Raw genomic sequence first — 12625 nt, forward strand, 5'->3', positions numbered from 1 at the left:
CCCCCCCCCCCGGGTCCCAGGCTCGCTCGAGCCCAGGACCCCCGTCCCCCCAATCCAAGGCTCGCAAGAGCCCAAGACCTCGCCCCTCAGGTCCCAGGCTCACTCGAGCCCAGAACCCACCTCACCCTCGATCCCAGGCTCACTCGAGCAAAGAAAACCTCCTTCCCCCAGTCCCAGCCTCGGTCGAGCCTAATACATCCCCCCCTATCCCAGGCTCCCTAGAATGACCACCACCACCATCCCGATCCCAGGAACGCTCGAGCCCAGAATAACCCCCCTTACCGGTCCCAGGCTCGCTCGAGCCCAGGTCTGCCCCCAGTCCCAGTCTCGCTTGAACTCGGAACCGCCCTCCACCCCCAGTCCCAGACTCACTCTAGACCAAGACCCCCCTCCACCCAATCCCACATCCCCCCGGAACCGAATCCCAGGACCCCACTCCCCCAGTCCCAAGCTCGCAAGAGCCCAGGACTGTCTCCCCGGCCCCGGGTCCATCCCCCCGGCCCCGAGTTCTAGGGTCGCTCGAGCCTAGGACCGTCACCCCTCTCTGAGTCCCAAGCTCGCTCGAGCCCAAGACTATCCCCTCCGCCCCGAGTCCCAGTCACGCTCGAGCCCAGGACCGCCCCCCCTCTCCAGGCCTAGGACCCTCTCCTCCGGGTCCCAGGCTCGCTCGAGCCCAGGACCTCCCCCCTCCCCCAGTCCCAGGCTCGCAAGAGCCCAGCACCTCCCCCTTCCAGGAACGCTCGACCCCAGAGTAGCCCTCCTCTCAGTCCCAGGCTTGCTCGAGCCCAGGTCTACCCCCTGTCCCAGGCTCGCTCGAGCCCAGGACCCCCTCCCCTCAGTCCCAGGACCGTCGCCTCCTATTCTGGGCTCGAGCGAGCCTGGGACTGAGGGCAGACCTAGACTCGAGCGAGTCTGGGATCGGGGGTAGAGGGCGGTTGAGCCCAGAGCCACCCTCCCCCTTCCCCCAGTCCCAAGCTCGTAAGAGCCCAGGACCTCCCCCTTCCCAGGAACGCTCGAGCCCAGCTGGCAGCACCCCCTCCCGGTCCCAGGCTCACTCGAACCCAGGAAATACAAACAAATAAATTATATCACTTCTACAATTGCTAGCTATTATTATTAGATAACATCCCCATAGTTAATGTCTACATCTCATATCTCATATTTATATTATTCTATTTATTTATTTTTGTAGTTTTTTTTTTGTTATTTTTAATTTTAAAAGATTGAAAATTCACCTGAATACTTTAGACAATATTAAAGATAGTCATATTAAATTTCTTTCATCATCAATGCTATTAAATTTTTCTAATTTATGTACTATGTAAGAAATATCACTTCTTAAAATCTCTTAATCGTGTTAAATATGCAAGAAAAAACTAAAAATTATTTGTAAAAGCACAAAAATCATATATATAAATAAATAATGTAATAAGAAACCCAGCTTTCATCTTCTTCGTAACCCCACCTTCCCCCTTCCCCACCTCCACCCTATCCCCAACACCCCGTTTCGTTATCTTCTTCGTACCCCCACCTCGTTTCTTTGTCTTTTTCGTAACCCCACCCGTCTTATTCATTCCAAATCCTTTACTAAACTTATTCTGTTGTTCTTCTCCACAATTTCAAATTCTTTACTTCATTTTCATTACTTCAATGCTTCTCAACTCTGTATCGCCGTTCTTGATTCTCCTATTGTTCAAAACCTCCGCAAATTGCAGCAATGTTGATTTTCATTAACTGAAAATTCGATTGGTGTTTTTCTATCTAACAAGCTCATCATAAATTCCTTGTTAATTTTTCTCTATTTTCGCATCTTGTGCATATCGAAAATTCATCAAATTTGATAGGTTGGTGGATTAGTCTGTTGTTGAAGAGAAATTGATGTCGTTGTTGATTGAGTTGATGCCCATTGAAGTATTTTACTAATTTTAAAAATCAATGGCAGGTGATGAACTGTATAGATATGGACACTATCTTCAACTTTGTTTTTATGATGAAAATAAGCACATTTAAATTTTTGAGGAGATAACTTGATTGATTATTTTCTTCTCTATATCAATTATCGTTCAAGAGAAAGAAAATCGAAATGAATTTGTAAATGTGCATGTGTGATTGTTGTTTTTGTGGAGTGTGTGAAGAGTGAGAATCCCTTGTGTTAATGGTAAAATTTTTGGTGTTGTTGCAGTAGTGGATTAGTGTGGTATGGGTGGCCATAGGGGGTGGGGGTGAAGAAGAAGGTGAATTTCTTTTTTGTTTTTATTATTTTTATTTTATATATATATGTGGCACCATTTTTAAAATAAATATTTACATGGCAATGATGTGGCAGTGACGTGACCGTGACATGGCAGTGACATGGGCGTGTGTGTAGTGCACATTCCTTTTGTGAGAGTGATAATATATCTTAAAGGGGTATTTAATTCATGCGAAAGTTATTTAGGGGTAAATAAATGAAAGTTTAGTTTAAGTGCTAAAGTAAGTTGTGGCGACTAGTTCAAGGGTGAAATGATCTATTTTCTCTTAAAAATTCACTTATTGTCATGAAGGGTCATTGTCATACCATGTATACATGACATTCATATTATGCTAAAACGATAGTTATTCATAAAGCAAGTTGAGAATGTATGTGGCTGAGGTCAATGAGACATCTCATTTGAGAAAAAATGTATTTTGAAATGTGACAAAGTACCCATGATTTTGCATGAAGATAATGCAACATGCATAGCATAACTCAAGGAAGAATTTATAAAATGAGATAGAACGAAGCACATTCCGCCAAAACTTTTCTACACATGAGCTCCAAAAAAATTGTGATATCAACGTGCAATAAATTCGTTCGAGTGATCATATGACTACTTTATTCACAAAATCTCTATCAATTACAACTTTTGAGAAGATGATGCACAAGATTGAAATGTGAATATTTAATATTCGGAATTGATGTTCTCCTCAGGGAAAACAAATACGCGATGTACTCTTTTTTTCATTTTATCTCACTGGATTTTCCTCGTAAGATTTTTAATGAGGCAATCGAAATATGTATTATTAGAGATGTGCAATCTTTTTCCTTATTAGATTTCTTTCCCACTGATTTTTTTGTAGTAAGGTTTTAACGAGACATCTTATCTATTAATTAGACATTCAAGGGGGAGTGTTATAAATGTATTTACATTATAGTGAATGTCTATCAAAATATAGTGAATATCTATCAAATATATTGACTATCTATCAAGATACAATGAACATCTTCATTGTAAATCATCTCTCTCATACCTCAGTCTCTTGTTGAGAAATAAAGAATTAATCTCTCTTCGCTCCATTCTTCTTATTTTTGCTTTTCTTCTCTACTTTATATTTTATAATAAATTTTAATTATTCGTTTAAGGAATCAAGGAGATTAAGGTGTTAATCGTTGAATAATAGAATAAAGTGGATCTCTCTCATCTTCAGTCTCTTGTCGACAAATAAAGAATTACTCTATCTTCTCTCTCCATTCTTCTTGTTCTTGCTTTTCTTCTCTATTTTATATTTTATAACAATTTTTATTATTTTTTTAAGGAATCAAGGAGATTAAAGTGTCAATCGCTCAATAATAGAATAAAGTGGAAGTCACAAAAAATTATTCATTAAGGATGCAAATAACAAATACTTAATACGTCTTTTAATTTTATATTCTTAAATATATCTTGTGAAAAATTAAAATGAAAGCACAACCAAAAAATAAATTTAAAATATTAAGACAGAATAAATTGAAATGGAGGAGAATGATGAAACAAAGTTGAGGATAATTACGACTTTCTCTATTTTAAATTGGATTGGCATGTGACTCTGAGCATACTCAGCTGTAGTGACAACGATTATTCAGGGATATTGATGAATAACAATACCAAATTAGGAAACGTTGACGTTCTAACTAATCAATACATATAAAAAATATAATGTTTTTGCTGATCAGATAGCTCAATTTAATTATAAGAGATAACAATTCAAACGTGTTAGTTATAAGAATTAAATTTAGATTATCCTGTCAGAAACATATAGTATAATTTAACAAATTGATTCTTTTTTGTTTGATCCCTTCTACCGACAGCCATTTAATTAATCATGCCTAAATCATCCACTAATGTATATTTATGATAATGCGTACACTCTCCGCCTCTTTCCAAACTTTATTTGTAAATTTCATTCGATATGTTATTGTTAGTCATTTTTACTAGTAAGCCGAGAAATCGAGTTTTTTTTTTACAATGTATCTGACGATTTTGGTATTACTAGTACCAGTGATGATCCTTTTGAAGTTGATATACTCAGTGATTTATATTCCATGGAAGTTGGAAAAGCATTTCAGGAAGCAAGGTATAAAAGGTCCTGGTTACCGTCTGATCTACGGGAATTCAAAGCAAATCAAACGGTATATAAGTGAGGCTGAATCGAAATCGGTTCTGTTTAACCACAACGTGATGCATCGAATTGCTCCAGCTTACTACAACTGGTCAGCCATTTACGGCAAGACGTATTTGTACTGATTCGGATCGAAGCCCCGGTTGATCATTTCTGACCCTGATATGATCAAAGGTCTTTTCATGAATAAAGTTGTTGATAAAATTGAGCATGACCCACATGCTAAGCAGCTATATGGACAAGGTCTTATTGGTTTGCGAGGTGAACAATGGACTTTACACAGAAGGATTACAAATCAAGCCTTCAACATGGAGCTTGTTAAGGTGATCCTTTTCTCTCACTAAAGTTAAGTTTTCATTTTTTTTTTCTTAAAATAAATTGGATTGATAAAATTGTGAGTCAAAAATTAATATTTTCTTATCATAATATAACACAAGCGCCTAAGGCATAACTTCAGTTTCAGAAAGTTAGAGCCATAAGTTGATTCATAACCCACAAGTTGTGCTTAAGACAACACTTAAGGATGTGGCCTGTGAGAACACAAATAGGCATAACTTTCTTCGACAAATCATTTGTTTGGAGAAGAAGACATAAGTTCTCTAAATTAATGTCTTGTAAACTAAATACTACACAATTTATATGAAATTTGTGTATTGCTCACTCCATATGACTTTATACTTATACCTTCCGTCATTTGTTCATCATCGAGCATACTATTTTTATTTTGTAATGATTTCAAATTTGTATAACTATAACTCGATCTTCTCAATTCGCATTACTGTACTATAAAGTAGCACCTGTTCCAATACTTGTAAGTCAAAACCTTTATTTCTTTTACTAACTAGAAGTGCAAGGTCCGTGTCAGCACGGGTCCAACAGTAAAATACGTGAATTGCAATTTTTAAGTTTTAAGATTTATTTTGGAGCAGAAAGTTTGAGCAGTAGAATATTTTCATTAGTTTGATTGAGCTGAGGGGATCACAATTGAAATTTTTTTTTAACCTTCTTGTTGAATTTTGCGATCAGAAATTTAAAGAAAGAATAGGCGTAAATCTGATGAAGTAGCTTAAATCAAATATCCAGCAGATTATTGATTTTCAATATCGCAAAGATTAAGAATCATGTAAACTTACCCGATAAAGAGAATACACAGCTTAGATTCGTTATTGTTTTATTTAATTATTATTTTTAACACAGAAAAAGAGTGTTGTTTTTTAATAGAGAAGGAAGAGTTGAGATTTTCTTTCTTTATTTTATTTTAAAAATAGCGAAATGTTAATTAATATTGAGGAGCTGTAAAAAGTTGAGAAAGATGGCTACACATATTTGATAGAAAATTTGCTAATGTTAAGAAGTGCGAAGTGTTTGATTGCAAATTTGTGATAGATACACATTTTTTGTACCTAAATTTACTTTATTTATATTTAAATTAGTTTGTAAAAATCTTTTGAAAATAATCTTTATACTTCTTTTCTTTAATTTCTTTAAAATATAGTACTAAAATTTACTTATGTTTTATTCTTCTCACACTTTACTACATATATTTTATCCTCTTTAAATCTCATTATGTCATTTTACCCTCTTTAAACATCACTGTACATTAAAATCACGATTAAAGCAGCTGAACCAAAAATCACTCAATTTTTTTTTTTGTTAATTATTGTTATTTACAGTACTTTTTATTTCATTTTCAAATAATATATGTTGCTTTATATCTTCTTCTGTCTCGTTCCAATTTATGTGGCACTAATATAATTTTGATAGTCAATCAAATATTTTATGTTGACATATCATTTTGTTATTCTTATTTTTCTAATACATAAATGACTTATAATAAGGAGTGATATAGTAAAATCATCATTCGAAAGACGAAAATTTAATTTAAAACATTAAGAGTTAATTTCGCATTTTATGTCTATTTTATTTTTCATTAAATATTATTTATTTTCTTAATACCTAGATGACTCATAATAATTAATCAAGAGTGATTGATTATGTTATTACTATAAAAATTAATATAATTTTATCATATCCAATAGTAATCATCGATAATTCACCGGAATAGTATATTAATTAAATAGGGGATGCTATATTTGCATATGAAAAATATGATATTATTAAACATTATTGGATAGTGCATTATATTTATCTTTCACAATAATAAAATTTTACTATATATTTTTCTTAATTTTTTTTAACTTGATACATAATGACCCAACACAAATTCTAAGAAAATATTCATTAGAAATTTATTTTATTAAATTAAATTTATTAATTTTATACTTTAAAAATTTAAAGTTAAGTTTAAATATTAGTATTTCTATATAAGAAAAAAATAATTTTAAAATTTAAATTTACTAAAATAAATAAATAAATAAAAAGATTGATTTTCTATATAAAAGTCAATTAAAATAATAAAATTGGTTTACTTTAAATATTTAGTTGCAATTAATTAAGATAATTTTTTATTTTGTCATGATTTATGCAGCACCGATAAAATTTTGAGAGTTGAATAAAACTTTTATCTATTTTTAAAAAAAGTATTTTAACTTGTTAATTATTGTGATTTATAATAATTTTTATGTAATTATCAAATAATATATTTACTCCTTGTGTCTCAATTTATGTGGCTTCGATACAATTTTGAGAGTCAACTAAAATTTTTATATATCTTTTAAATATTTTAAGTTGTCAATTATTATGATTTACAGTACTTTTTCTTTTATCTCAATTTATGTGACATTGCTAAAATAATGAGAGTCAACAAAATTTCTATATGTCTTTTAAATATTTTAAGTTATTAATTATTGTGATTTATGGTAACAAATTAGTTTTGAATATGATAGCCAATTAAACAAATAAATTTTTTTTACTTTCAATATGTAGTTATAGTTAATTAATATAAATTAATAGAATATATTAAATATTTAAATCATTATAATGAAATAATAAAATTATTATATATTGAAATATGATATGTAATTAAATGGGAGTAGAGGGTGTTTTGATAATTACGTGGTCGGAACCATCTCTTCTATGTTATAGAAAAAATAGAAGTTTTGATGAATTGCAGGCTTGGGTACCGGATATTGTGACAAGTGTTATTATCGCGTTGAGAAAATGGGAAAAAGAAAGTGAAGAGAAGGAAGAATTTGAACTAGATGTTTTCAAAGAATTGAATGACCTCTCGCCTGAGGTTATATCTAGAACAGTTTTTGGGAGTAGCTTTGAAGATGGGAAGCGCATATTTGTGTTGCAAGAACAACAAGCGTCTCTTGTTTTGCAGGCAATACGAAGCATCTATGCTCCAGGATTAAGGTAATTAGTGATCATATAAGCTTTGCTATTGAACGAATTTGCCAATCATGAAATGGGTATTTAAGCATGATGCTTTCACTCTTTTTTGAGTTCTTCACAGGATTCTATTCATCAATTTAATGGATACAAAATCTCTTAACAAGTTAACAGGTATTTGCCCACGAAAAATAATATGATGATGCGGAGACTGGAGAAAGAAACTCGAGAGTCAGTAAGGACGCTGATTGAGAGAAGTAGTAAAGGAAGAGAAAATTCTAAAAATCTTCTTAGTTTGCTAATCTCTGCTAGTGAAAAAGAACGCGAATTTGGCGTGGAAGAAATCATAAATGAATGCAAGACCTTTTACTTTGCCGGGAATGAAGCTAATACCGCCTTGTTAACTTGGACACTTCTTCTAGCATCGCATCAAGAGTGGCAAGATAAAGCTCGAGAAGAAGTTTTTCGAGTTTGTAAGGGTAACAACCTTCCAAGTGCAGAGAATCTCAATGATTTCAAAATTGTAAGTTCAATTCTCTCCAAATTTGGGGTCTCTTCTCTATTTGTTATGTTTCTCAACTCATTTATATAGTCTAGGCAACAAAACTCAAGAGCTAGCTTTTGGGTTGACTTAGATTTTGAGGTATATTTCTTTTAACATGGTACCAGAATCACACTCATCCCTATTGTTGATTTATCCAACATTTGGCACCATTTTATGTTTGCTATGCTCCGAGTGTCCAATCTTCAGCATGCCGTGTATGTTAAATATCCCAACAGTAGTTGCTTGAATGAATGATCTTAGATGATTCTCAGCTCTTGAGTTAACTTTTAGGATTGTAGGCTCAATGTCTATTTCACTTTTTAAGTGGTAGTTCTAACCTTGTTGACAGATTGCAAATTTTACTTATTTTTGTTCTCTAATTTGTTTTGTTCGAATAGGTGTCAATGAGACTCTGAGACTCTACCCACCCGTAGCCGCATTGACAACAGAAACTTCTGAAGATATCAAGTTGGGATACCTTGAAATTCCTGCAAATACTCAATTTTACGTGTCAGTAGCTGCCGTGCATCATGACACTGAGATATGGGGGAAAGATGCGCGGGAATTCAACCCTCTGAGATTTGCCGAGTCTCATAAGCATTTGGCTTCATTTCTCCCTTTTTCATTAGGTCCAAGAGTCTGTGTTGGGCAAACCTTAGCAATGGTTGAAGCCAAAATCATCCTGGCAATGATAGTTTAGAATTTCTCTTTTGCATTGTCACCTTCATATGTTCACGCACCAACTATGCGCCATAATGTACAGCCCCAGTATGGTGCTCCCATCCTCTCTAGGAAGATTTAAGTTGAAATGTACTACTCTTCCCTCCTCAGACTTCACTTTGTGTGTGACTACATTGGGAATAATGTTGTGGTTGTTGTAAGCTTCAATAACAAGTTCAATCAATTATATGAATCATTCATTCTGCTCTATTCAAATCTCCTAAAGAATCAGTTTGTTTTTACACATTCATGTTTTTCTAACCAATAAATCCAAGTTCATGCTGTCCCAAGTGAACTCATCCCGAAACATAATTTTATACATTACCGAATACAGCTACTTTCTCCTTAAGCTCAGCTATCTTACTCGATACTGATTCAAGACCAGCAGCATTTACACAACTCAATCCCTTAAATTTGTACTCCAGTGCATGTGAGAAAATAATTACAGAGACAAAGTTAGTGGAGAAAATTGAAAAATAGGTGTCTTTTAAGTCTTGAATGAAGGATTGGTGACATTGACCAACAGATAGGGTCAAACATTATTAGGAAACTTGATCAAGTTAATTGTGGACTTGATTAATATTTTCAAAACTTTCTAATCTTTTCAAAAATACAAATCAACCCAACCCACACCCTCTTCAATCCAAATCAACCACTCTCTTCTCTCTCTTGACAGCTTCTCTCAACTCTTTCCCAACCAACAGTTCTGCAAAATTTCTCCCTTCAACCTCCGACAACAAATAGTTGGGCTTCGAGTTCCCCTCTTCAATTCAATCAACCTGTCTTTCATCCCTCTCTCGACAGCTTCTCTCAACTCTCTCCCAATCAACTGTTCTGCAAATTTCTTATTTCAATCCTCGGCGACTTCAACATCCGACTATAAATAGTTGGGATTCTAGTTCCTTTTCGACTTCAATCGACGTGACAACCTTGCTCTCCGGCCACAACAGTTTCGAATTCTTCATCGGTCCTTTTCTTCTTTCACAGGTAAAAATTTATGGCCTTTTTAGTTTTGAAGAAAACGAGGAACTTGAGCCAACTTCTCTTATAGTATTGGTTAACAATTTCAATATTTGTTGCACTAATTTGAAATGCGGTCTGAATAAAACCCTAATTTCTGGTATTTCTTCTCTTCTCTTCTCTTTTCGAAGCGAATTATGATATTTTGTTGTTTGTTGCATTTTTTTAAAGTTTGATTTTTATTGTTTGTGTTTATAAAAACAAAAGGACAATTTGGTTTGATTTGTTCTGTTTTTGTTCTTGGTAAAAATGATAAAATTGTTGTTTTTTGTTTAACAAAATCGTACTACTGTTTCCTCCGACAGATTACCCATCTGAAGCAACATATTAACCATCTAATGCAATAGATTCATCATATGATGCAACAGATCAACCATCTGATGCATCAGAGGAATCATCAGATTATAATTCTGATGCAACAGTTTTACCATATGTTGCAACAGATTAAGCTTTGGATAAAAAATCTGATGCAACTAATTAACCATCTGGTGCAATGGAAAAACCATCAGATTAATGATCTGATGCAACAGATGAACCGCCTGTTGGATAAAACCCTACCAACTTTTCCTACAGGAAAAGTCCAAGACTTGATTTTTCCAACTGATCATTTATCTGCCGTGATAAATGATCCTATGTTGGAAGAAATCTAAACAATATTGACCATTGATAACTGTTCCAACAGATCACTCATGTGTTGCAACAGATGTGTGACCTGCTGCACAGACCATTCATCTTTCTCAACAGATGAGTGATATATTTTGTATTGTTGTAACAGATTACTCAGTCGTTGCTACGGATTATTTAACCATTCCAACAGATCACTCATATGTTGCAACAAATGATGTCACAACAGTTGTGTGATCTGTTGAACAGACCATTCATTTGTCTTAAAAGATGAGTGGTATATTTTGTATTGTTGCAACAGATTACTCATCCGCTGCAACAGTTTGGTTATATGCTGCAATAGATATACTACCTGGTGTAATAAATCTGTGATCTGTTGCAACTGTTATTTTATTATTTTGCTTATTTGATTTACTGTTATCCTTTTTAATGATGCATTAATCAACAATAATATATTATTTTATGTTCTTGTTAATTTTAGATAATATGGTTTCCAAAAGAACAGAAACTGAATCAAGTCCAAGTAAAGGAACAAGTGAAGCAACTAGGCTACATCCACCACTCTATGAGCTTGCTTTACAAACGTTATCTCAATCGGGAGCAGAATATGATGAACACGGGGAGGAGGAATGTTTCAAAAGAGATGATGCATATGCTAATAGCCCTTCCACCGAAGAACTGGTCAAAGCCTTCAGCATTGATCGTTATCCTGTGAGAATGCAGTGCGATGATGCCGCAGATTTTACGGGTGATTTTATGGTTAAGTCAGTCATGGGAAAATCTTTCGACGCCTTCAGAAAAATACTTCGAGAATAAAAATTGGATGCTTATTTCAGGGACAGCTGCTTTGGAAAATATCTTGATTTGCCGAAGGACAACAATGCTCGTTTCCAAATGAAAATGATATATGAATTTTTCAAGCGTAGTTCTATGTATGAAAACAAAGATAAGATGGATGAGGTGTGGATAAATTACTGTGGCATGCATGTTTGTTTTGGTTGGAAGGAGTTTGCCATAGTTACTGGACTAAAATACTATCCTCCTTCTCAAGTTATACATATTCTAACCCAAAAAAAAGTACCCCGCACACCCAAAAAAAGCAAAGGCAAGTTGTGTGATCGTGATCACCCGGTGTCCATTGTTGGTCCAAGCTTCAAAAACAAAAATTTGATAGAAGAGTTGAAAGGTAAAGGACTTTCAAAGAAGCACAAGCAGTCATTGTGCTTGGTTTGGTTTGTACATAATATTCTTTGGGCGAGAGATGTTAACAACAACATAAGTCTCGGTTTAATAAAGCTCTCCGAGGATCTTGAGGTGCTTAAAAGCTATCCATGAGGGTATGAAAGCTTCAAAATGACTGTCAAATATTTGTTGACTCCGTTAGCGCCAAAGACAGTCAACTTATATGGCTTCCCATAGGCTTTCATGGTAAATGTTTCTTTCTTCTATTATGATATCATTCATTTTTTTCGCTCAATAATGGTTTTGATTTATTGGCGCTATTTTATGGGCTTGGGCATTTGAAGCCATTCCTTATTTGAGACAACAAGTGAACTACCAGGAAGGAGTTTCCTGTCCAAGAATCTTGAGATGGTTGTCGGCCAAAACTCATAAAAATGCAAAATTTCTTGATCTCTTCAACCCCCCGAAGGATGCAGTAAGTATAATTATAATTAATTTTTTCTTTTAATTAATTTTTTTTAATGATCTAATCATCATTCTAATATATGTAATGATTTATGTTAGAATGTGCATCCGTCGCTAGTTTCGACCAATCGAGAGTTGAAGATGTCATTTTTTCTTACTTTACGGTCTGTTCAAACTTTATCTGACCCTAAGGTCATCGACAGAATAAAAATAGAATTGTTTGGAGCAACAACCATTATAAGAAAAATAAATTTGTAGGGTGGGCTTATTGTTGTTGTTGGTGGTAGTGGTGCTGCTGTTGGTGCTAATGATTCTCCTCTTACAGTATTTAAAGCAAACCATTATGAGTATGTTCATACTGGTTATACAGATTTTGCC

The 12625-nt window shown here is 34.6% G+C and overlaps 1 pseudogene; it reads left to right on the forward strand.

The window, feature by feature from the left end:
- The first annotated feature begins 4148 nt into the window (after positions 1-4148).
- On the forward strand, positions 4149-9166 carry LOC107859314 (annotated as a pseudogene).
- Positions 9167-12625: the final 3459 nt, after the last annotated feature.

The sequence above is a fragment of the Capsicum annuum genome, chromosome 2, assembly GCF_002878395.1.
Source record: "Capsicum annuum cultivar UCD-10X-F1 chromosome 2, UCD10Xv1.1, whole genome shotgun sequence".
In the NCBI taxonomy this organism is placed as follows: domain Eukaryota; kingdom Viridiplantae; phylum Streptophyta; class Magnoliopsida; order Solanales; family Solanaceae; genus Capsicum; species Capsicum annuum.